We start from the raw sequence: 27,046 nt of genomic DNA, 5'->3' as shown, positions 1-27,046 counted from the left end.
AGCCTTCATGACCATCATTTTGAATGGCTACTTAAGTTATTTTTAATTATGAAATATTAGGTTGAACCATATGAAATTGCCAGTAGGTTTAACTATTAAGTTAAAAAGGGTTGAATATTGTCAATTTCACATAGTTCAGTTGAATAAACCACACACTCAGAAAGTTGCATTACATAAATATACCACTTAAAGAATTCTCAGAAAACAGCCGGGTACCCACCACCCAGGCCAAAACCAGAACATTGACAGCATCCCAGGAGTCCCCTGCAGGACCCTCTGTGGTCACAATTCCCTCCTTCCTCTCTAAGGTAACCTGTCTCCTGACTTCCATGGTAATCATTTGCTTGCTTCTTGTTTTTTCTTTTACCATCTAAAGATTGTGGTTTTGTTTTGTCCTTTCTTGAGCTTTACCTGAGTGTATTATTTCGTGTCTGGCTTTTCTCCTGTTTCTTTTATTTGAGAGATTCATCCACGTTGTTGTGTCTGGCTGTTGTTCATCCATTACTACTATATAATATTTTGTTGTGTGAATATACAACCTATCATTGTCTCCTGATGGATACTTAGGTTGTTTCCATTTTGGGGTTATTACAAGGTGTGCAGCTATGAGCATTCTTGCTCATGTCTCCTATACACAGTGGACACATTTCTGTTGCACATACACCCAGGGGTGTGATTGCTGGGTCACAGGGAATGCATATCTTCAACTTCAGCTGATAACGTCAAACTGTTTTCCAAAGTGGGAATAACAGTATGCACTGCCAGCAGTGTATGAGGGTTCCAGTGGCTTCACATCAGAACCAACACTTAATATCGGCATTCTTAGTTTTAGACATTTGGTATCTCAGCGTGGTTTTGGTTTGGACTTCCCTGACAACAAATAGAGTTGAACACCTGTTCACATGCTTATGACACGGCACTTCTGTGTCTTATTTTGTGAATTGCCCCTTCAAGTCTCTTGGTCATTTTTCTACTGGGTCACTTTTTTCTTACTGCTTTATAAGAGTTCTTTTATATTTTGGCTTTGAGCCTTTTATGGCTTCCATGCATTGCAAGCATTTTCTCTGTGGCTTGCCATTTCATTCTTTTTTTTTTTTTAATTTATTTTTGGCTGTGTTGGGTCTTCGTTGCTGCGAGCGGGGGGCTACTCTTCGTTGTGGCGCGTGGGCTTCCCTTGTTGCGGAGCACATGCTCTAGGCTCGTGGGCTTCGGTAATTGCAGCACGCGGGCTCAGTAGTCATGCCACGTGGGCTCTAGTGTGCACAGGCTTCAGTAGTTGTGACTCGCAGGCTTAGTTGTTCCGTGGCATGTGGGATCTTCCCAGACCAGGGATCAAACCCGTGTCCCCTTCACAGCAGGCAGATTCTTAACCACTTTAGCACCAGGGAAGTCCCCATTTCATTCTTTTGGTGGTACCATTTTATAACCAGGATTCCTTAATTTTCACATAGACAGACACATTTATCAATTTTTTTCTTTGATTAGCACTTTATGCATTTTACTTAAAAACTCTTCCTCTACCCCAAGGTCACAAAGACATTCTATATTATTTTCTAAAAGCTTTATTGTTTTGGATGGCTACTTAAGTTTATGATTTATTTCAGGTCACTCTCCGTATTGAACAGTTAGGATGTCTCTGATTTTTTTTTTTTAACTATTATAAATGTCGTGGGAACAACTCCCATCACTCTTCTCCGTCTCATTCAGCCCCTCGGGGACTCAGGGAAAGGAAGTGGAGGTTGTGGTGGGGTGGGAGGTATTGCCTACCTGGTGGGCTATCGTTCTAGCTTTGCTCTCCTTCTTGAATTTCAGATCGTATCTCCCACTGCCTGTCGCCTTCCCTCTGGAATGCTCGCCATCATCACCGACTTGAGGGGAGGCTCCTACAACAGAAACTCGGGACACCTGAGTTGAGGCCAAACCGGGGCCACCCGGGCATTTGACCTTGACAGGAAAAACACCCGAATCTCTTCGCCTCCTCCGGCTCTGGTGTAGGTCAAGGCGCAGAGTCCTGCATCTCGAGACTGCCGTCTAGTGCCCTTTCCCCTGACTCACACACCACCAATCAGCAGTCAGACCGAGGGCCTGGCTTTCGCATCCTGGCATGTTGCAGAGGCACTTTCCTGGTGTGGTTCACGAACAGCAAGAATGTTTCAGTCTGACTGGAGACCGACTTAGGGGAGGGGGACCGGGTGTCCCCAGTCCGGAAGCTGCCTCGGAGCCTCCCAGTCCCCAGAGGTCTCTGTCTTTCTGTGCTCATACTGTCTTTTATCCAGGAGGGTCATCGTGTCGCCCCCTTGAGAGGGTGCTCACGCCGTCCTCTTTGCCATTATTTCCCGTGCGCTGCTGTTTCTCCAGCTGTGAGCAACTCCCGGTCAGGGAGCAGGCCTGTGTTTCTGTGCTCGCCCTACCCCAGAGGCTGGACAGGGCTGACACTCCCCGGTTGTGAGAATGATGTTTGTGTGGCACTAGGCATCAGCACACTTTGTGGTTAGAATCACACCTGGAGGAAGGATTCCAAAATGATCCAAAAGACCCACCTGCCATGGGGAAGTTCATCCCCTAAGAAGACCCTGCCTGTACCCTCTGTAGGTTTAGAATCTAAAGAAACAACATCAGTACGTGCTGGGAGCAGAGCAGGCCCCACGCTGAGGTCAGGAAACCTGAGCTCGGGCCTGGCTCGGCCACATCATGCCTGCCCGGTGACACCGGACCTTCTGGTGACTTCACCCCTCTGAGCCTCTGCCCTTATATGCCCAGCAAGGAGCAGCCCTGCCCGGCCGCTGCACAGGGATGGTGTCAGAACGAATGACACAATATATATTAAAGTACTTTGAAAAGCGTAAGGTCTTATAATGACATGAAGGATTATTAGAAAGAAAAGCACTAGAGATGAAAGGAGTGGGCCTCTGACACTTCTCAAGGTAGTTTCCTCAATAGTAGGAACAATCCCTTATTTGTTCAGTACTTGATAATTCACAAAGGTTTCTAGGCTCTTTATCTCACCTGAGCCTCCCAGTAACCCAGTGAGGCAGGCAGGGCAGGTTTTATCCTCCCTGACCACTGACCAGGTAAAGAAAAGGAGGCTTAGACCATGATTTTCCCTTGGTCCTATAGTCACAGACCTAGGACTAAAACCCCTTTTTTAAAAAACATAATTAATTAATTAATTATTTGGCCACTCAGTTTGGAGGATCTTAGCTCCCCGACCAGGGATTGAACCCATACCCTTGGCAGTGAAAGCGCAGAGTCCTAACCACTGGACCGCCAGGAAATTCCCCTTAACCCTCCTCCCTGTAGTTCTCAATGCTCCTTATGATGGGCCCGTTGTTGTGCTCCCTCTGTTTCACTTGTTGCAACCCCATGGGGCAATTTCCCAAAAGAGCTGTGTGAACACATCCTCTCAGGCCTCCTATGACTGGAAGGGGTGAGGAGGGAGGGGGAGAAGAGGGAGGGGGGATGTGGTTATCCAATGAGCAATGTGAAGTTATTAAAATATTTTAAGCAGAGAAATACTATGATCAGGGCTGTGCTTTTTTTTTTTATTTGCGGTACGCGGGCCTCTCACTGTTGTGGTCTCTCCTGTTCCGGAGCACAGGCTCTGGACGTGCAGGCTCAGCGGCCATGGCTCACGGGCCCAGCCGCTCCACGGCATGTGGGATCTTCCCGGACCGGGGCACGAACCCGTGTCCCCTGCATCAGCAGGTGGACTCTCAACCACTGCGCCACCAGGGAAGCCCAGGGCTGTGCTTTAAAAAAAAAATGCTTTCCTTCTCCACCTCCTCCTTCCTTTCCTACTCCTTTTCTCCCTCCCCCATCTTCTTTCTCCTTCTCCTCTTTATTCTTCATTTACTTTATATAATTCCCTAGGAAGAGAAAGAAAGGAACATTTTGGGACCTTCCATCACCAGAACCCTTGGGGTTCCCTGACGGGCTGGCTCTTCGACTTTATAGGGTGCCAGTGTTCAGCCCAGGACTCAGGGTCCCGCCCAGAGACTCCCTTCCTCATGGGGACAGTTCTAGGAGTTGCACGCTCCAGGAGCAAGGCCAGGATTCAGTGAAGGAGTATGATGTAGCGGGCATGTGCCAAGACTGCTTGTCTCCCCAAAGGCTGCAACCAGTCCCTTGGGTGCCTCCCTGGCCCTCTGGGAAGGGTCTTGCTTCGAGAACTGCCTGAAGTGGCCAGAACCTGAGATCCTGGCCATGTGCCCTTCTCCACTGGGTGCCTGCCATTCAGAGTTACACACTCCCCAGGCCACTAGCAAATGGCCAGGTGATGATGTGCACATCCTGGGGTGCCCCTCCAGGCCGTCTGGCCTCTCTTCCTCCCCAGCTTCCTTAGGCTACTGGCCTAACTTCCTTCCCATTTGTCTGTGTCCCTCAAAGATCACATGCCTGGCAGCTGAGTCCCTAGTGGGAAGCTCTGGGGAGGATGTAAGCAGAAAAAGCAAGTGCGTGTGCCTGCGTGCGCGTGCGTGTGCATGTGTGCATATGTGAGCATGTGGCATTTTGGGAGGAAGAAGTAGACACTGTCTCTGTAGAGAACTTCTGCCTAATGGATCTTGCTCAGTATCGTACCTCCAGCACAGGGAAAGTAGCGGCTCTTACCAAATATTCTTTGAATCAATGAATGAATGAACAACAAATGAATGAAACAAGATTAGAGCTGGGGAGTATCTGTCGTCTGGATATGGCGACCAGAAAGCCCTCGGAGACCTTGCTAGCACACTTCTAAGGAGAGCCAACAGGGCAGGCATGGTGCCGAGGGTGGAGGAGTGCGGAGGAGGTGAGCCAGGGAGCATGGGCAGCTTTTAAGGAGTTTGAACCGAAGGAAGGGAGGTGTAGGGGAGCTGGAGGTGGGCTGGGGATGGGAGAGTCTGTTTGAGCTGAAAGGAAGAGTCCGGTAGAGAATGTTACTGGCCGCAAGGTCTTCTAGCATCCTTGGACACATCAGATCTTAACCTTGCTGCTTCCCTTTCCCAGGCTAAAACCAAGCTCTCTTTTCTGTGGCTTTCCTTGAACACAGACCTTACACCTTGTCCACATCAGGAACTGTTCGTCACCCAGTTGGTCACTTCCAGACATATTTGACAGAATTTCTATTGGTGCCTTCACTCAGCTTCTTTCACAGTGGCCTTGCCTCCCTGTGGGGTTCGCAGGGCACTCCAGCTTCTGCCAGGTGGGCCCTCCCTCCGAGGAAGCAGAAGGACCTGGTCGGCAGATGCAGAGAAGAGCAGAGGAAAGACCACATGTGCCCCAGAGATACAGAGGGAGGAGCCTGCATTTTTGACTTCCCAGTTCCCCACTCGAGCTAACTCAACGAAGCTTCTGTTCCTTCCAACCAAATGATATTACAAACCCACAGTTTGTCTCCTTTTTTCTGGCCTCACCTCATGGCATGCGGGATCTTAGTTCCCCAACCAGGAATCGAACCTGTGCCCCCTGCAGTGGAAGCGCAGAGTCTTAAACCACTGGACCGCCAGGGAAGTCCCCAGACCCACAGTTTGGATGTTCCCACCTGAACAAGTTCAAAATGTAACCACATACACGCCCCCTTAATATTCCCAACCAGGTCCTTCCCTCTCAACTACCCTGTCTCTGTCATCATTACCAGTATTTGGAGCTATATATTTCTCATGCCCTCATTCATGCAGGAAGCATCTCTCACTTCTCCACCCCTCTCCATCCGTATTCCTACTGCTCTATGCCATCCTTCCTTACCCTACTCCTCCATCTCACTACCAGCTTCCTTCCTGCATCTCTGATTTCAAGGTCTCTCTTCTCCATTCCATTCCGTAATCATCACCTCCACATTATTTATTGTCTTTTTCATTTTTCAAAGGTACACATTATATCATGTTTTTATTCAGAAGAGAGTAAAAAACATACATGCATAATTTAGAGTCAACGTATGTGGGCTATAACCATTCCCCATGTTAAGAAACAGAACACTGACTGTACCGGTATTTTCTTTAAATGTCTCTTTTAAATTGTTCAAGAATCTTTTTTTTTTGTAGAATTAAAAAAAAATTATTGGAGAAGAGTTGATTTACAACGTTGTGTTAGTTTCACAGCAAAGTGAATCACTTATACATATACATATATCCACTCTTTTTTAGATTCTTTTCCCACATAGCCCATCATAGAGTAGTGAGTAGAGTTCCCTGTGCTATACAGTAGGTCTTTATTAGTTATCTATTTTATATATAGTAGTGTGTGTATGTCAATCCCCGTCTCCCAATTTATCCCTCCGCAACCTCCTTCCCTGCTGGTAACCATAAGTTTGTTTTCTACATCTGTGACTCTATTTCTGTTTCATAAATAAGTTCATTTGTATCATTTTTTTAGATTCCACATATAAGCAATATCATATGATATTTCTCTCAAGAACCTTCTGAGGCTCCCTATTCCTGTCTAACTTCTTAGCATGTCTTTTAGTCAGGCCTTACCAGGTTGACCCCACCATGCTTAATAATCCTTTCCCACACTACCATCACTCCAGTTATTATACTTAGTTTAAGAGCACAGGATCAGAATTTAAATACATGGTCTAAGCTTTCTGAATCAGCCAGGACTCTGTTAGTAGCAAGTAACAGAAATAAGATTCAAACTGGCTTAGAACAAGAAGGGAATGTAATGGCTCACCTCTCAGAAAAATCCTAGGATAATGCTGGCTTCAGGCACAGCTGGATCTAAACACCCAAACACACCCAAACACCCAAACGATGTCAACAGAAAATGGTCTCTTGGCTCTGCTTTCCTCTGTATTGGCTTTATTCTCTTCCCCAGTTTTCCAGCAAAGGTTCTGGATGTGAGTCTCATTGGCCTACTTGGGTCACATGCCCATCCCTGAACTACTGTGGTGGTAGTTCAGTAGTAGACCAGGTCTGGTTAGGCCCACCTTGGATTCAGGGGTGGAGTCAGAACACTGGTTGGTCTGAGAGTGGAGAGAGATGTTTTTCCAAGGAAAACCAGGACGCTAGATGCAGAAAATGGGAGAGAGGGAGGCTGAGCAAACAAAATCAACAGACTCTCTCGAGTTTTCACTTTCTTTTGAGTGGGAATCTCTGTTCTGTCAAATGCTTGAGGCTGCTGAGAAGATCAAAAAAAGAGCAGGGCTATTAAGTTTCTTTGAAAACTTTCAAATTCAATGGAAATGGGAGTGATTTGGAAGGTGAATATTTCTTTGCCTTTTCCTCACACTGTTCACCTGTCCAGAATGCCCTTTGTTTGTTTATCCCAAGCCTACCCTTCCTTCAGGCTCTGTCCAGCAAGAATTGTACATTTCCTAGAAGCTGGAACCTCTTGGGTACATGTGGATCCCCTCAGCCCACATAGATTAGCATTTAATTAGATATGGTCTTTCATTATCTTGTTTATTCATTTTTTTAGGGATATTACAGTCTATTTGACAGTTCACACATGGTTCATCAACACTTACGGATGAATTGGAAACAATTCTGAGTCCCAGGATCAGGACAGCTCCTCCCCGCCTCCTGGGATGTTTCACACTCTCACTGTTGCCCAGCTGGTGTCTGCTCAGGGAGTTCATGCTAATTTTCATTTTGGCTTAAAATAGAAACACAAAATCATATCAGTTGTACTACTCCTTAGGCGTTTCACGTGCCTTATTCTTCTCTCTCTGATTACTTAGTAGCCTCTTTGAGGGGAGACCCTGTGTCTCTTGTCCTCTGCTCCTCATAAGCCTCAAGCCACAGGGAACACATTTTAAGTGTGTACGCCTGTTGATTGATTTAAAAGTTGACCTTGGGCTTCCCTGGTGGGGCAGTGGTTGAGAGTCCGCCTGCCGATGCAGGGGACATGGGTTCGTGCCCTGGTCCGGGAAGATCCCACGTGCTGCGGAGTGGCTAGGCCCGTGAGCCATGGCCACTGAGCCTGTGCGTCCGGAGCTCCGCAATGGGAGAGGCCACAACAGTGAGAGGCCCGCGTACCGCAAAAAAAAAAAAAAAAAAAAAGTTGACCTTGTGGGAATTCCCTAGCTGTCCAGTGGTTAGGACTCCACGCTTCCACTGCAAGGGGCATGGGTTCAATCCCTGGTCGGGGAACTAAGATCCCACAGGCCACACAGTGTGGCCAAAAAAAAAAAGTTGACCTTGTGAAGAAGCAGAAAAATAAGCCAAAAAGCTAGGTTGGAAAGGTATCTATTCATATCCTAGTTAACTTAGTCCCAGGGCCAAATCTCCAGTTGACATCTGATCTCACCATGTACACTCTAGTCCCAGAGTTCTGGTGCAACCATGGAACCTTTCCCAGGTTCCTTGCTTTGGCTTTTGCCTCCTTCTGGGGAGGTGCCATCTTACCACATCTTTCTTTCTTTTTCTTTTTTTTTCTTTTTTTTGCGGTACGCGGGCCTCTCACTGTTGTGGCCTCTCCCGTTGCGGAGCTCCGGACGCACCGGCTCAGCGGCCATGGCTCACGGCCCAGCCGCTCCGCGGCATGTGGGATCTTCCCGGACTGGGGCACGAACCCGTGTCCCCTGCATCGGCAGGCGGACTCTCAACCACTGCGCCACCAGGGAAGCCCCTTTTTTTTTTTTTTATACTGCTTTACTGGGGATGTTCCATCTTTTTTGCCTGATTAATTTCTAATAACATTATCATTAGTTTTTGCTATTCTTCTAATTCAATTTATTTTAATTTTATTTTTTAAACTTCTTATTTTATATTGGAGGAGAGTTGATTAACAATGTTGTGATAATTTCAGTTGTACAGTAAAGTGATTCAGTTATACATATAAATGTATCTATTCTTTTTCAAATTCTTTTCCCATTTAGGTTACTACATAATATTGAGCAAAGTTCCCTGTGCTATACAGTAGGTCCTCGTTGGTTATCCATTTTAAATATAGCAGTGTGTACATGTCAATCCCAAACTCCCTAACCTTACCACTTACTGCTCTAGAGCTACTCCTTTTTTTGCCGGAGCCAAGAGAGAGTCTCTCTGTCATTCCCTGGAACCCTTCCATCAGTCCCAGTTTCTACTTTAAGGAATATATTGTCCAAGTACTTTTTGTCCGAGTAACTGGAAGAAAGGCAGAGCTTGAACATGAACCTCTCCTTCCAGAAGAGACCCTGCTCTCTCTGACAGACGGTGGATAGTTCCTTCTAACCCAACAGGTAGCCCTATTTTAACCATTTAATGCCCTTAACAAGCATACCACACACACACACACACACACACACACACACACACACACACACAAAGTGTAATGAGGGCTTATAGACAGAGTGTCAACCCAAAAAGTATCATTCTTTCAGAGGGATACCCTTCACTCTGGCAGGTCATGGGGAGATACGTGGGGGACCTGGGATGTTCCTTTCGCTTTCTTGTGCCTTCAGAAACCACTTCCAGTGGCTCAGCGACACAAACCTAGGTGTTAGTTAGGTGGGCACAGTGTCCCATCCAGGGTTACCAATTTTCCCAGGCACGGGAGTGTGCTGAGGCTGCAGGCAAGAGAGGAAGCCCAACATAGAGGAAGGACAGGGCGTTGGTTCCTCAACTTGCTGAGACCAGAGTCATGTAGCAAGACAAGCTGGAGCACACTCAGCATTTCTCCTTCCTGGCTTGGGTTTCACCCCGGCCCCACTTCAGTGGCAGCCCTGTTGGCTCAGAGGCTGAGGGATCCAAGACGAGGACGCTTGTACAATCCCTCATCCAGTAGGGGCGGGGGCAGAGTGGAGCTTTAAAGTAAGCCTCTGTCAATATCTGAGTCAGTTATACTGTCTCAGTTCCGGATCTGGCTTCTCCTGATTCTCTACCCCACCCACCCTGCCCTCCAGTCACAGCAAATTTCGTATCATCCCTGACCATTAGAGGCATGGCTGCTGTGTACAGATTGATGAGCTGTGCACTGCATAATTCCTGGAGGTGCCATTCCCACAGACAAAGAAGTGAAAAGCGATTCTAAGAATCATGTACAATTGTACCAGGTAGCCCTGAGCCAGGTCCTTTTATGACTTCCTTTCCATGTATTGCTTTCTCTGCCAAGAATGCCCCTGTTTGCCTTCCCTCCCACCATATCTTCACCTGGTGAATCATCAAACAAATTCCACTCAGATAATGTTGATGAACACAAATGTAACAACCGAATGCTTTTAGGAATGCTCAAAGCCATTGAGAAGAAAACCTTATATACAGGAGTCTCAGACTGGTGCACTGTTAGCTCATTCCACCTGGTAGTTTTATTATGTCTATAGTGTGTTCTGAAAGGCAGTGTAAGTAAAATCCATCAGAATGGCTAAAAAGAAAAAGACATAACAGCAAGTATTGGTGAGGATATGGAGCAACTGGAATTCTCATATAAACCTAGAAGGAATGTAAATTGGGATAACTACTTTGGAAAACTATTTGGTGGTATCCACTAAAGTAGAAAAGATGCCTAGCTTATGACGCAGCAGTTCTACTCCTGAAGATACATACATATGTACACAAAAAATATGTGCAAACATGATCATAGCAGCACTATTCATAATAGCCCCCAAACTCGAAATAACTCAAATGCCCATCAACAGTAGAATAAATAATGTGGTATATTCATAAAATGGAATGTTACACAGCAATGGAAATGAATTAATTATTGCTTCACATAACAACATGGATGAATCTGACAAATATGTTGAGTGAAAGAAGCCAGACATAAAGTACATACTATAGGATTCCGTTTATATAAAGTTCAAAAACATGCACTGTGGTGCTACATATTAGAATAGTGGTTATTCTGGGAAGAGAGGTAATGACTGGAAAGGAACATGAAGTTTCTGGGGTGCTAGTGATGTTCTATTTATTAATATGGGAGTTGGTTACACAGGTGTGTTTATTTTGTGGAAGTTAATGGAGCCATTCACTTAGGATTTGTACATTTTTATGTATGTTTGCTATGTTTCAATAAAAAGGATCACTTAAAAGAATAAAAGCAATGTCTACTTTTGGCTATGATGAAGTAGCAGGACCTAGATTTATCCTCTGCCTTAGTCAATTATAAAATTGAACAAAAGATATAAAACAATGGTCTTAAGACTTTGGATAACAGACGGGACAGTGATCCCTGAGAGAATGAAAAGAAATGAGATGAGTCCTACCAATGTCCCCGCTCACTGTCTGGATAGAGTTTCCAGGCTACCACAGAGAGAGAGAGAACACTTGAAGAGTTGGTGTTCCCACCAGCCAGAATAGAAAGACCTCCCAACACACTGGGCATAGATACCAAGCCAAATTAGCTCCCATCTAAGAGGTGTTTTGGACCCACCTAACAAAGCTTAAAAGCACACAGTAAAAGGATTAAATTGTTTCCAAGTAACAACTGCATCCCATATTAACTACCGAAATGTCTAAAAGAAAAAATCCTAAAACAAAAAAATATACTAGTACCCAACAACATAAGATTCAAAATATCTGGCATCCAATTACAAAATTACCTATCATTCAAACAAGCAGAAAAAAAATCAACCGATAGAAACAGATCCAGAAATTATACTGCTAATTTTAGATAAGGACATTAAAACAGCTACTATTAATACATTTCAGATGTTCAAGAAGGTAGAGGAGCGCATGAGCATCATGAGGGTGAAGTAGAAGATATAAAAGAGGCCCAGATCAAAATTCTAGAGATGAAGAATACAACGAATGGGACTGATAGCAGATTAAACAGTAAATGAGAAAAGATTATTGACTGTGAAAACATAGCAATAGAAACAATCCAAAATAAAACACAGATAGAAAAAAAAATGGTTAAAAAAATGAACAGAACATCAGTGAGCTGATATAGCTTTAAGCAGCCTTACATACATATAACTGGAGTCCCAGAAAGAGAGGGTGGGTTGGAGGAGAGGACAGAAAAGATATTTGAAGAAATAATGACTGAAAAATTTCCAAATTTGATGAAAACTAAAAACTCACAAATCAAAGAAGTTCAACAAACTCCAAGCAGAGAAAACATGAAGAAAACCACATCAAGGCACATCATAATCAAATTGCTAAAAAACCAATGATAAAGACAAAAATGTTGAAAGCAAGCAGAGGGGAAAAACAGATGATGTGCAGAGGAACAAAGATAAGGATGGTAGCAGACATCTTGCTGGCCATGATGCAGACCAGGAGGTAGTGGAGAGACATCTTTAAAGCACTGAGAGAGGACTCCCCTGGTGGTGCAGTGGTTAAGAATCTGCCTGCCAATGCAGGGGACACAGGTTCGAGCCCTGGTCCAGGAAGATCCCACATGCCTCAGAGCAACTAAGCCCGTGTGCCACAAGTACGGAGCATGCGAGCCACAACTACTGAGCCACAGGCCACAACTACTGAAGTCCGCGCACCTAGAGCCCGTGCTCCGCAACGAGAGGAGCCACCGCAATGAGAAGCCCACGTACCACAATGAAGAGTAGTCCCCGCTCACCACAACTAGAGAAAGCCCGCATGCAGCAACGAAGACCCAGTGCAGCCAAAAATAAATAAGTAAATTTATTTTAAAAAAAAATGAAGCACTGAGAGAAAAACTGCCAACCAAGAAGGAAAATATCTTTCAAAAATGAAGGTGAAATAGAAATACAAAAGCTGTGACTCTGCTTCCAGGTGTGACAGATTAAGATTCTACCACATGAATCTTCCCTACAGAAAACAGTGGTAAAATCTGGGCTCAGTACCAAAAGGAACTACCTGAAGATACTGGAGACTCTCTACCTACCTCTCTGACCCACCTCACTGACTCATGAATGGAGCACACAAAATAGCCCAGCTAAAGGCAAACTGAACTGAGGCTGGAGCTGGTACTCTGCAGTTAGTGGAGAGTAAACAGAAGCAGATAGACTGAGCCCAAGGCCAAGTGTGTCCCAGGTTGCACACAAAGGGCAGATGGGTTCACAAGGAAAAACACACAGTCCTTATGGCCTGGGAAACCAGAAAAAAGAAGCCAGGAAAACAGTGAGGACTGAAGACAGTAGAACCTCAGAAAGAAGAGAACCAGAGAGGAGATCTCCAAACTCTGTCTACTCATATCTCTTACTGATTCTTGAACCACATATGCATGGAACAGACTCAAAGTAGCTCAGCTAAAGATAAATGACATGAACAAAGGATGAAGATGCTGCACAAGAAACAGGATTTGCCATTCCAGCCCGGTCAAGAAAATTCCCTGCTAAAACAAAGGAAATATACTCATTGGAGAAAAATAACTGTACCAGTCAGGGCTCTCCAGAGAAACAGAACTAACTGTGTGTGCATGCATGTGTGTGCAAAGTGTCTATTGAACAGACACTTCATAAAAGAAGATATGCAACGGCCAATAAGTACATGGAAAGATACTTAACCTCATTAGTTATTAGAGAAATGTAAGTTAAAACCATAATGATATACCACGACACACTCACTAGAAATGTTAAAAATAAAAAGGCTGACAATACCAAGTGTTGGCAGGACTGTGGAGCAACTCTCAGTTTTTGCTGGTGGAAATGTAAAAATCATACAGCCACTTTGGAAAAGAGTTTTGCAGTTTCTTATAAAATTAAACACACATTTACCCAAGAGAAATGGAAAAGTGTGTCTTACAGAAACACGTACATGAAGGTTTGTAGAAACTTTAGTTAAAATAGCCAAAACCCAGAAACAACACAAAAAGTCCATTATTAATGGAGGGATAAGCAATTGGTGGTATGCCCGTTCAATGGTATGCAATTCAAGAAATACAACTGATACATGCCCAATAGAATGAATCTTACAAGCATTATGCCAAGAGAAAGAAGCCAGACACAAAAGACTACAGAATGTATGGATCCATTTATATGAAATTCTGGAAAAGGCAAAACAACAGTGAGGGAAGTAGATAAGTAGTTGCCAGGGGCCAGAATTTAGAGGGAAAGGATTGACTGCTAAGGGCCACAAGGGAACTTTAGGTATAATAGAGATATTCTATATCATGATTATGGCGGTGGTTACATATCTGTATGCACTTGTCAAAAGTCATTGAACTGGTAAATTTTATTGTATGTAAATTACACCTCCATGAAGCTTACCCCCCAGAACTAAATACATAAAGGCCCACGTTATACACGTAGATTAACTCCTTGCCTCCTGTCTCCAGCATGCATACGAGTTTGCAATCCCTGACTAGTACTTTATGTTTTCAAAGCTCTTTCACGTGCTTTAGAAACATCAGAATTTGCCTTTCAGAACTTGTCTCCTTGGAACCCAAGAGGAAGCAGAAGTTATACAACATGTTAAGATGTAAAAAGAGGGGAGGAAATACATAGGGCAAGGCCAGGGCTGCCCCTAGGAAAAGTGTCCCCTTCCTCAAGTTAAAAACATTTTAAGTTAGCACATTGTTTGCACAAGCCGCGCAGTCGCAACTGCTGGCTAAATCCTGGGCTTGGCCCAGGCAGCCGGTCAGGGTCCTAGCATGAAGCTTCCGTGGCTGCATTCAGGCCTACTCACACCCTTGCTCTTTCACACATAACTTAATGCCACTTCTTTCCCTTTGTCAACTTGTGAGCCCACCACAACTTCATCTTTCCCCCAGCTTCCTAGGTGAACTATGTCAAGTTTAGAGTTGGGGGAGGAGTGAGTGTTAGAAGTTGGGCCTCTGATAGCAGCAAGTGGTGAGAAAAGAGACCTCAGGTCCACCCACCATGCACTTGAGACAGACATGGCTGGGCACTGGCTGTGAGTATGTGCAAGCGTTTGCTGTCAGGTCTGTGCATGGCTGTGTATGCCAGTCGGGGTTTACATAGCAACCCTCTGGCGTTGCTCCAGCCAGGAGGCCTAGAACATCTGCAACTGCTTGCCCATTCTCATTCAGGTTGGTATATGCCTGTCTGGCCATGAAAGTTGCCTCCTTCAATGCGGTGCCTTTGTGGAGTGCACTATCTGAACCACTGTACCTGGTGGCCCTGGGTAAAGATCCCTAAAACCTCTCCTTTGGGCTTCCCTGGTGGCGCAGTGGTTGAGAGTCCGCCTGCCAATGCAGGGGATGCGGGTTCGTGCCCTGCTCTGGGAAGATCCCACATGCCGCGGAGCGGCTGGGCCCGTGAGCCATGGCCGCTGAGCCTGCGCGTCCAGAGCCTGTGCTCCACAACGGGAGAGGCCACAACAGTGAGAGGCCCGCGTACCGCAAAAAAACCCAAACAAACAACAACAACAAAAAAAACCCTCTCCTTCTTCCTGAGGAAAAACCCCTCCCAGTCACCTGAGAAACAATAGGTAGAGGTATCAAATCTATTTTCTTTCCACACCTTCCTGAATGCTAGTTATATGATACATGTCTCAAAGTCTCCATGCCAACTTTTCCACACAGTACCAGGAGGAGCTCTGTGGGCGTAGATGAGCAACCCCTACTGGCTACCTACATCCCTGCAGCCAGGCCACCTCATACAGCAGTCGGAGCCTCCTCCGTCCCTCATTCCTGACCACCCAGAAGCCTCCTTCTTCCTTCTGACACCTTCTCTCCCAGGATAGCACAGTCATCAGTCTTTGTATAGTTCACACTGTTGCTAACAAGTGACAGGAGACCTCAGCCTAGCATGGCCCCTTCCTAGGACCCTCTCTTTTGCATTGTGCAGATGCTGGGCCTCCAAGAAGGAACTGCCTTTTATGCTTTAATATTCAAAGGCTCATCTTTCCATTACATCTTTTTCCTTTTTTTTTTTTAAACTAACAAATCTATGTTGAGCAACTACTGTCTATCATGTGCTGGCTAGATGCCAGCAATATTTCAATGAACAAAAGATATATATAAATATATACTGGACTTCCCTGGTGACACATTGGTTAAGAATACGCCTACCAATGCAGGAGACACGGGTTTGAGCCCTGGTTCGGGAAGATCCCACATGCTGCAGAGCAACTAAGCCTGTGCACCACAACTACTGAGCCTGCACTCTAGAGCCCGCAAGCCAAAACTACTGAGCCCACGTGCCACAACTACTGAAGCCCGCATGTTCTAGGGCCCACACGCCACAACTACTGAGCCTGTGAGCCACAATTACTAAGCCCACGTGCTGCAACTACTGAAGCCCGCGGGCCTACAGCCCGTGCTCCGCAACAAGAGAAGCCACTGTGATGAGAAGCCCACGCACCACAATGAAGAGTAGCCCCCGCTCGCCGCAACTAGAGAAAGCCTACGTGCAGCAACGAAGACCCAATGCAGCCAAAAAAAAAAAATTTATATATATATATGTATATATATACTTTTATGCCTTTATCTATTACATCAGGTTTTTAAAGCAACCTAAGGACAATTGCCTTTACCAAATATTTTCTCCTCCCTGTGTTCACTGTCAAGGTAAATCTTTGCCCTCCAAAACTAAGTTCAAATAGCAAAGAGATTGGAAGGTACACACCACCAAATTGTTATCAATGGTGTCTTTATGGGTGGCTTTAAACGCCCTTTGTTTCTGTATTTTCTCAAATATCAACAATTGTTATTTTTGTAAAGAAAAAAATAATAGAAGTTACTTTAAAACAAACAAAACCTCAGTTTAAATATCCCCTCCTCAGAGACACCTTCCTGATCACCCATTTCTCCAGTATGACTTAGGAACCCTCTTCTGGACACACAGCACCCTGCTCTTCCCTCTCTCCTCACCCATAGGAGAAGCACAGAAACCATTAGTGTGTGCTTCCTCCCTTGGACTGTGAACTGAAGGGCAGGGACCACGTCTTATTCATTTCTGAGTCCCCAGCCCCAAATTATTGGTGCCCAGGAGGAGTGCAGAAAGTATCTATTCAGTGAACAAATGGATGAAGTTATCGTCATGGCCTAGGAAACACCACTGAGGTCCAGGGGCTAGACCTCCAGCAGTGAAGGAGGCAGTGGATCTCACTGAAACACACCCTCTCAGGGTCCAGGTCAGACTAGAAAGGAAATTTGATGCTGAACCCTCTGAGATGAGGCTAAGGCCTCTTAAGTCTTCCGAGTGAGTATGGGAGGGGGAGGTTTATAGAACTTGAGGTGTAGTTGAGCCTGTGGGAAGGAATTCAGTAATCCTAGGTGAGGAGTGTCACAGTTTGAAATGATCTATTGATTTGTTTAATTTTCAGTTACATGGTAACCCTCATTAGTGTGTGCACTCCATGAGGATAGAGATCTTATCTGACTTGTATCACAAGGGCTTGGACCAACGCCTGCTGCATGGATGGCACTCAATAAATATTTGTTGAATTAATATTGAATGAATAAACTCACTCTAAACCCAACTCATGAGGGAGAGACCAGATACAGCATTATTCATTCATCCTGTAAAATATAATTGACAATAGGCCTGAAGAAACCCCAGTCAGCACGTTCTTTACTCTGTGGGAAGGCGGAGTTTAGAAGCCAAAAGTAGATCTGAGAGTTGCTTGGTAAATACTGAGTCGGACAAAGTGACTTGGAAGATCTTAAGAGATTGTGTCACTGAGCTGTGGCACCCCGATGAGTCATGCTTTCCCACATGGGGACAGACGTCCCTTGCCAAACAGGATCCTGCCTTGCCCAACGCTGCCATCCCTTTCCTGTCACTGTAGGGGAAACACTGACAGTCTGTCCTCCCCCATTCTTCCTTCTCCGTGCTCCTTATCAGTAATAATGCCTCAGTCCTTTAGGCTTGATCTCATGTTACAGTGTTGAGGATTACACAGTGTCCCTTATTGGTTACATTTTCCATTGTGGCTTCCCAGGGAGATTTCAGCCACAATTTCACATAACCTGCTCAAGATAAACAATCCTAGACCCCAGATCAAAACTTTCCACTAACTGAGCTGCATAGTCACTGGAACTCAGTTTCTCTATCTTTAAAAGATGAAATAATAGAAAATTTTCATGTATCTCACAGAGCTGTGAAGCCAAAGAAATTGAAGACTGTGAATATGAGAGGCTTAGAAGTTGTGCTTTGACCCTTACGATTAAAGTTCTATACCAGATTTGCCATTAATGAGCTACATGACATTAAGTCATTTTTATGAGGTACTTAGCCCAGTGTCTTGTTCTTAATAAGCCTTCACGAGATATGATACGATAAATCAGATTATATGGCTCTATGACCATGGGATGAATTGAGACACCTCCCACTTTCCCAAGGAGAATGCTTGAGGAAAAGTAGTCGGTTGCTTTTCAGGTAGCTATTGTACTATTGCTTTGTTGAGTGTGTATAAACTTGAATCCAGGGACTTCCCTCGTGATCCAGTGGTTAAGACTCCTTGCTCCCAATGCAGGGGGCCCAGATTCGATCCCTGGTCAGGGAACTAGTTCCTGCATGCTGCAACTAAGGATCCCACAGGCCACAACGAAGATCCCACACACGGCAACGAAGATCACGCCTGCGACAACTAAGACCCGGCACAGCCAAATAAATAAATAAATAATTTAAAAACCAAAACCAAAACCAAAAAACCTTGAGACCATAGTTGAATGGTTTGGGAAAAAAGGAGGAATTTCAAATTGCATAGTGGGAGAGATGCAGAGAAGAGACCTGACAATAGGGTAGCAAGGGAGAAAACTTTGGGCGGAAGAACAGGTCTAGCTAGTCAAATGGAGGGATATAATTAAGTTTTTCATTGTGGTGTGTGAAGTAATCCTCTTCTCCATCTTCCCATGAAGCCTTCAATAAAATCTTATTAATCATAAGTATTGTTGAATTTGAATGTATTGGGGAGGATACAAACAAAGTGCTCAGGCTGGCCTTGATGTTTAGAGGGAGTGAGAGCAAAGTCAATCATCAATTTAAAAATGAGGAGGTGAATTTATGACCCTATGGGCTCTTCCATTTCTAATGTTCTATGATTCTATATGTGTAAGAGACAGAATGTTCCCAGGAAATTCTGATGCAGTAGGTTGGGGTGGGGCTTGGGAATTCCCATTAAAAAAAATTTCCTCAGGTGATTATGATGCATACTAGCATTGGGTATCATTGTACACATGTTCATCATCTTCTAGTCAAATGTTTAATCACCTACAGAAAAATCACCCTCATCCCCAATCTCCAGCATGTCACATTGCTGACAAAAGCAACTGGGGTGTGATCAGAGAATATAAATTTACATTAATATTATTCTAAGTAAAACATGTTTACCAAAACAATGTTGTATCCATGGAGGAAAGCATGTAACAAATGGCACTGGGACAATTGGATAGCCACACACAAAAGAATGCTGTTGGACCCCTACCTCACACCATATTAAAAAAAATTAACTTAAAATGGATCATATAACACACCACTGTAAAGCAATTATACTCCAATAAAGATGTTAAAAAATAAATAAATAAAATGGATCATAGACTTAGATGTAGGAGCCAAAACTATAAAGCACTTCAAAGACAAAATAGGAGTGAATCTTCTTGATCTTGTATTAGGCAATGCTTTGTTTAGACATGATACTAAAAGCGTAAGTGAGAGGGGAAAAAAAAAGGTAAATTAGACTCTATCAAAATTTAAAATGTTTGTGCTTCAGTGGATACCATCAAGAAAGTGCAAAGAAAACATAGAGAAAAGGAGAAAATATTTGCAAATCATATATCTGATAAGAGACTGCATAAATAGCTCTTACAATTTAAAAAGACAACACAGGGCTTCCCTGGTGGCGCAGTGGTTGGGAGTCCACCTGCCGATGCAGGGGACACGGGTTCATGCCCCGGTCCGGGAAGATCCCACATGCCGCGGAGCGGCTGGGCCCGTGAGCCATGGCCGCTGAGCCTGTGCGTCCGGAGCCTGTGCTCCGCAGCGGGAGAGGCCGCAGCAGTGAGAGGCCCGCGTACCGCAAAAAATAAATAAATAAAAAGACAACACAAGTCAAAACTAGGCAAAAGTTTTGAATATACATTTCTCCAAAGAAGATACATAAATGGCAATAAGCACATGAAAAGATGCTCAACATCATTAATCACTAGGGAAACGCCAATCCAAACCACTGTAAGATATTACTTCACCCATTAGCACAGCTAAAATAAGACAGACAAAATAACTTGTGTTGCTGAGGATGTGGAGAAACTAGAATGCTTATATGCTGCTAGTAGGAATTTAAATGGTGTGGCTACTTTGGAAAATAGTTTGGCAATTCCTCAGAAAGTTAAACAGGAAGTTACCATATGGCTCAGCCGTTCCATTCCCAGGTATGTACCCAAGATAACTGAAACACATGTCCCACAAAAATTTGTACGTAAATGTTCACAGCAGCATAGCTCATAATAACCAAAAGTAGAAACAACACAAAGGTACATCAATGATGAATATATAAATAAAATGTGGTATTTCCACAGAATGAAATATTATTCATCTGCTACAACATGCAAAAACCTTAAAAATATTATGTTAAGTGAAAGAAGCCAGTCACAAAAGTCCATATAGTGTATGATTCTATTTATATGAAATGTCCAGAATAGGCAAATTCATAGAGACAGAAAGTAGATTAGTGGATGGTAGGGGTTAAAGGAAGGTTGTGAGGGGAATTGGGGCTGGGAAATGATGCTCAATGGATACAGTTTCTTTGGGGCTGATGAAGATGGTTTAAAATAAGATGGTGGCAATAGTTGCACAACTCTGTGACTATACTAAAAACCACTGAATTGTATATGTTAATAGATGAATTTTGTGGTGTGTGAATGATATCTCAATAAAGGTGTTTTTTAAAAATGTTGCCTATACCATATGACCATACAAAAAGTTCTTATACAAAATGGAGCATTTTAGATTATGCATTCCATTGCTCAACCGACAACACACACTCTATTAGTCAGGACTTCTTTTGCAAGTGGCAGAAATCCAGTTTAAACTGGTTTAAGAAAAGAATAGAATGTATTGGCTCATGTAGCTGAAAATTACAGGGGTTGCTGGCTTTAGGCATAGCCAAATCTAGAGACTCAAATGATGTAATCCATCTTTCCATCCCTCAGCTCTGCTTTCCTCTGTGTTGGCTTCATTCTCAGGCAGACTCTCCCCAAGTGATGGCAGGATGGCCACCAGTGAATATGGGATTACAACCTAATTTAGCAGGGAAAGAAAATGTGTTTCCCAACAAAAATCCAGGATTAGACTTTGACTGTTGTGGCCTGGGTCATGTGTGTGGAAAGGGGGGCATATTGGCCCAGCATTATGGTAGGGGACAAACTATAGTGAGTTACTGTTGAAGCTTTCAATTTCAGAATTGGATTATCTAGAACAAGTCACCTTTGGGTGTTTTGGAAAAGAAAGATGGATACTTGGAACTAACGTTAATTCACTTAAACAAATGGATCAAAACTCTTAATTTAAAAAAATAGATTGCTAAAGTGGCAGATAAGGGTAATGCTTGGCATTTGGCATTTTGATTCTTGCAAGGCACTAGACAAGTTTTTCATGATACCTTTGTAAACAAAGACTGGATAATTGAGTTAGTTGGAGTCACGTTTCACTGATCAGCCATTTCCAGAAAGGACTGACGAATGAGTCAACCTAGTAGATCTTGGTGGGTCACAGAGATCTGCTCTTAGTGCTGACCTGGTTGACCTGTTTATTAACTACTTAGATACAGATACAGAAATCATGCTTATTAGATGGAGAGAGGTTACAGGACTAAGCGCAGTTAATACATTCGATGACAGAGGCAAGATTCAAAATAATTTTCTTTTAATTTTTCTTTAGGATAATTTCAAACATTCACAGATTTAGACATTATGGTATAATAAACCCTATCTACCAATCATCCAGCTTCAACAATTTTCAACTCATGGTCCATCTTGTTTCTCCTATTCTCCCACCCCAACTTCCCTCCCCTCATTTTATTTTGAAGCAAATCCCAGACATCCTATTTGTTAAAAACAAAATTCGAACACTATTATCACACCTAAAAAGAAAACTCAGTAATTCCTTGATCATAAAATATCCATTTTTCAAATTTCCAATTGTCTCACAAATATTAAAAAAAGTACTTTTTGCAGTTTATTTGTTCAAATCAGGATCTAAACAAAGTCTATATACTGTAAGTGGTTGATATGTTAGGTCTCTTTTATTCTACCAGTTGCCCTCTCTACCACTTTTTACCTTGCAATTTATTTGTAAATGAACCAAAATAATCTTGATAACAAAATGACAGTTAGTAGAGATAAACAGATGTAATACTAAAATTAAATCTTATAAAGTCAGCTGTAACAGTACAAAATGCTGGAGACACCTGCAGTTCGTGAATAAAGGTCTAGGATTTTCAGTTGGCCACAAACCTAAAATAGTCAACACTATGATATAGTTGCCAAAGTCCCAATATATACTCAGGTTACATTAACCCCAGTATGTACGCACACCACAAGATGTGGTGGGTCTTTTCTACCATACCAAGTCAAATCCTGCCTGGAATATTGTCCTGATTGTGGCTCCCAATACAGTTATTCAGAGAGACTGAAAACTGGCACACTTAGACAAAGCCCTGATCCCGGTAAGAGAGCTGAAACACACTTCCTTTGGCCAGAGAGCAGCCGGAGAGAAGGGAGTGGGAGAGCTAGCTGTTTATCTGGGTGTGTGACTCAAGGCAGAGAGGGTCCTTAGAAACTGGGTATCCACAAGGAGATGGTGCTGGGAGAAGGAACATTCTTCTGGAACACTCACATTCAGGAGCTTTGAAGCTAAAGAAAGGGAAGAAGAAGCTCATTAGTTAGTGGGCGACACAGAAATAATCAGGTGTGACTACATGGTGGTAGCCAAGGGAACAAATTAAGAGTGTGTAGAATCATGGCGTCAGGACAGTGGTGTAGTGTGGTCTGGCCTGGCAGATGATCAGAAAACGACTGGCCCATGTGGGAATTATGGGAAAGTAGGTCTGAGTACCCAGAAATGAGACACAAGAGCTGGGGCAGTACTTGGTTTCAGGCCTGAAAACTTTGATGTCAGTCCAATTTGAGCAGAAGCCAATCCCCAGGCAGAGTGAAGGAAACTGATGGGTGTTGTGCACCTACTAAGTGCTATACATACAGAACATTGTCTGACCCTCACAATAAACCTGCAAGGTAGGTATTTTATTCCTACTTTACAGACATAAAAACTGAGGCTTGGGACTTCCTTGGTGGTCCAGTGGTTAAGAATCCACCTTCCAGGATTTCCCTGGTGGTGCAGTGGTTCAGAATCTGCCTGCCAATGCAGGGGACACGGGTTCGATCCCTGGTCCGGGAAGATCCACATGCCGTGGAGCAGCTAAGCCAGTGAGCCACAACTACTGAAGCCAACGCGCCTAGAGCCCGTGCTCTGCAACAAGAGAAACCACTACAATGATACGCCCATGCACCGCAACGAAGAGTAGCCCCCACTCATCGCAACTAGAGAAAGAGTGCAGGCAGCAACGAAAACCCATCGCAGCCAAAAGTAAACAAACAAAATAAATAAGTTTAAAAAAGAATCCACCTTCCAATGCAGGGGACGCAGGTTTGATCCCTGGTCGGAGAACTAAGATCCCACATGCCACAGGGCAACTAAGTCTGTGCCGTAACTACAGAGCCCATGCAGCACAACTAGAGAGCCCGCATGTCGCAACTACTGAGCCTGTAGACTGTAACTACTGAGCCCACGGGCCCTGGAGCCTGGGCGCCACACCTAGAGAGAAGCCCACGCACAGCAACTAAGAGACCATGCGCTGCAACTAAGACCCGACGCAGCCAAAAAATAAACAAATAAATAAATATTTTTTAAAAACCAAAAATCTGAGGCTCATAGAGGTCAGTTACTAGCCCAAGGTCATGAATGCCTAAGTGGCAGGGCCAGGATTCAGAACAGGCTGGCCTGGAGGCCAGAAGGATAGAGCTGACATGGGGGAAAAGCTAACCTTAGTGACTTAGCCATGGGGTCAATGCCAGGGCACCAACACCTGGGGAATATATCGTGTCAGCACTTGCTGTAGCTTCACATCTAGACCAAGAAATGGGTATAATAAGAGGACAATGGGGAGGGATGGGCTGGGATTTGGGGGTTAATAGATGCAAACTGTCATATATAGAATGGATAAACAACAAGGTCCCGCTGTATAGCACAGGGAACTATATTCAATATCCTGGGACAAACGATAATGGAAAAGAATATAAAAAAATGTATATACATGTATAATTGAGACACTTTACTGCACAGCAGAAATGAACACAACACTGTAAATCGAATATACATGAATTTAAAATATTAATTAAAAAAAAAAAGAGGACATTGAGCATTCTCCACAAAAACACGGACCAAGAATTTGGTCTTCATGTCGCCCCAGCCCTGGGCTCTTCTGGGTTTGAGCCTAGGCGTGGAATCCTCTTCTATAGGAGAGGAGAGATGTCTTTGTATTTTCCTCTGCTTTCCTCCTAAAGCAAATCCCAGAGTCACCAAGCAAAGGAAGACTATCTTTGGTAGACGGTGGGAGATGCTGGGGCCCAGCTCATCCTTTCTACCCAGGGATAGATTCCTGAGCCCTGTCCGTATCTCCAACAGCTCGGGGGTGGTCTTCAGCTCCCTTCAGAGCTGACAGGGGCAGTGCAAGGGTGGGAACCCCAGGTAAGAGTCAGGGAGCAAGAAGCCACCCACTGAAGAGGATGCTGGGATGGGGCAGGGCTGGGCTGGCCCAACCAGTTCAGCCCAGCCAGGAAAGGGCAAGTCAGATCTGGCTCAGCAAGGGCCACTGGGTGGGGGCGTGGTGCTGACTCAGGGCCTGGCAAGTCAGGTGACAGCCAAGGACAGCTGTTGCCTGGGTGTTTTTAGAAAACTGGCTGCCAAAGGCTCTCTCATGGGCTGCTTCTGCACCTACTCAGAAGCAGGCAGAGAAAATGGGGGCATCTTCTTTATAATAAGCTGTAGGCGTGGGGAATTAATAACCCGACCATACCCTGTTGATTCTTGCTTTAATGTACCTAGAGAACAGGAGCAGAAATTAGTCGAGTCTTCTGAATTCCCTTTGAATCCTTTGAAAATCACTGATCTGTTCCCCTTAGATCTTTTTAGGTACCTTGCCAGGAATCCAGTGCAGAGGTTAAGAGAGCAGGTGCTGAAGTCAGGAGGGCCTGGCATCAAAACCCAACTTTATCACTTATTATTTGTATGACTTTGATCAAGTTTCTTAAATTAAAACAAAACATACTTTTTTTTTTTTTTTTTTTGCGGTACGCGGGCCTATCACTGTTGTGGCCTCTCCCGTTGCGGAGCAACAGGCTCCGGACGCGCAGGCTCAGCGGCCATGGCTCACGGGCCCAGCCGCTCCATGGCATGTGGGATCTTCCCGGACCGGGGCACGAACCCGTGTCCCCTGCATCGGTAGGCGGACTCTCAACCACTGCGCCACCAGGGAAGCCCAAAACATACTTTTAATTATGGAAAAATTCAAATATATACGTTAGACATAACAGTATGAATTTCCATATACCTGTTACCCAGCTTGAACAATTATCGACCCATGGGCAACTTGTCTCATCCACATCCTACTCATCTACCTCCCTCCAATTATTTTAAAGGAGATCCCAGGCATCATCTCACTCCATCCCTCTTTATTCCTTTAAACTCTTGTTTCCTCATTTGAAAATGGGGATTATAATAATCCCCACCTCAGAGTATTAATGTGAGGTCATGCATGTAAAGGGCCAGCACAATGTAGGAACTCAGTAAATGATAACTTATAGTATTAGATTAAAATATAAAAATAAGAAATGTCTCTGCTACCCTCCCATCTCTCTGCCTGTGCCCTTCTTTCCTCTTGGTGACCCTTCCTTCTATCTGAGGACTCTCTCCCCTGGTCAGTACTAGGTCCAGTGCTGACATCACAAAAGGGTTAGGATGACTGCCCAGCTGTCCAGGCCTCAGGATGGGCTGGGAGTACAGGGTGCTTGAGCCCGAGGGAGGGAGCTGGAGGAAGGCAGTGGAGACACAGGGAAGAGGGATCAAAAGTACAGCAGCCTGGGAATTCCCTGGAGGCCCAGTGGTTAGGACTCTGTGCTTTCACTGCTGAGGGCCGGGGCTCAATCCCTGGTCGGGGAACTAAGATCCCACAAGCTGTGCTGTGCAGCCAAAAAAAACAGTACAGCAGCCTTGGGAGAGAGACCGGCAGACAGGGGCAAAGTTTGAGCAGGTCCAAGTGGCAAGGGCAGCAGAAAATAGGAAAGAGAAAGTGGATATGGTGAGAATATCAGGCAAAGTTGGAGTCACCCTAGGAGTTCTACCAGAAACAAGTGTGTCCGTCAGGAATCTTGGTTGCAGCACAGTCTGACTTTGGCAAATAGAAGCAGAAAATAAATTTACTGAAGGGCTACTGGGAAGCTCTCAGAATTACTGGGGAGGCTGGAGAACCAGGCTAAGGAATTGGGGCACAGAAACAGGTCACACATGCAGTCTGTTGAGGCCAGACAATGAGGTCACCACTGCCCTCTCTAGACACTCAAAGAGATTCTGCAGCCGGCAGCAGGGCCAGCATTGGACGGAGGATACACCTAGCTCTGGGGCCCACGGGTGCCCTGGAAACCAGGTGCTCCTGCTGTACCCCACTGCTTTCTCAGTACACACCCCACTGCGCCTGCTTCTTTGTGTCCTAAGCCCCTGTGTCAAGGTTTTGGGCTGGTGCTTGAGACTGGTAGAGCCCCACTCATGTCCCCACAGCCTAGCTGTGTGTTTGGGGGTGCAGTGGGGGTGGGTGCTGGGGAGGAGAAGATAGTGGGAGGAGGGCTCTGCATACTGAAAACTCACGGTGGAGAGTTTCTTAGTCAAAGAAGGGGGTTCGGGCTTCCCTGGTGGCGCAGTGGTTGGGAGTCCGCCTGCCAATGCAGGGGACACGGGTTCGTGCCCCGGTCCGGGAAGATCCCACATGCCGCGGAGCGGCTGGGCGCGTGAGCCATGGCCGCTGAGCCTGCGCGTCCGGAGCCTGTGCTCCGCAACGGGAGAGGCCACAGCAGTGGGAGGCCCGCGTACCGGAAAAAAAAAAAGAAAGAAAAAAAAAAGAAGGGGGTTTAAGGCTGGGCAGCCAAAGACCTGTCAAATGTCCATTACACAAGGAAGGGAGTGTGAATATGGGTGAGGGGTGGCGGACTGGCACTGGTAAGAACAAGGCAAAGAAACAGGATCTCCATGTGGCTGTCAGGGACACCAGAGCCCTGAGGT

The 27,046-nt window shown here is 44.8% G+C and overlaps 1 protein-coding gene across 11 annotated transcripts in view; it reads right to left on the bottom strand.

Annotated features, from left to right (window-relative positions):
* KIF3C (kinesin family member 3C) overlaps positions 1–27,046 on the bottom strand; it is a 79,004-nt gene that overhangs the window by 41,530 nt on the left and 10,428 nt on the right. For 2 of the 11 annotated variants that reach the window (XM_073791528.1, XM_033838910.2), the window contains exon 1: positions 7,442–7,569. The exons of the other annotated variants lie outside the window; for them this stretch is intronic. The gene's annotated coding sequence lies outside the window, so the exon portion shown is untranslated. Of the gene's footprint in view, positions 1–7,441; positions 7,570–27,046 lie in introns of those variants that run through there. 11 annotated transcript variants of the gene reach the window in all.

The sequence above is a fragment of the Tursiops truncatus genome, chromosome 14 (genome assembly GCF_011762595.2).
Source record: "Tursiops truncatus isolate mTurTru1 chromosome 14, mTurTru1.mat.Y, whole genome shotgun sequence".
Lineage (NCBI taxonomy): Eukaryota > Metazoa > Chordata > Mammalia > Artiodactyla > Delphinidae > Tursiops > Tursiops truncatus.
This window is presented reverse-complemented; position numbering and strand designations above follow the sequence as displayed.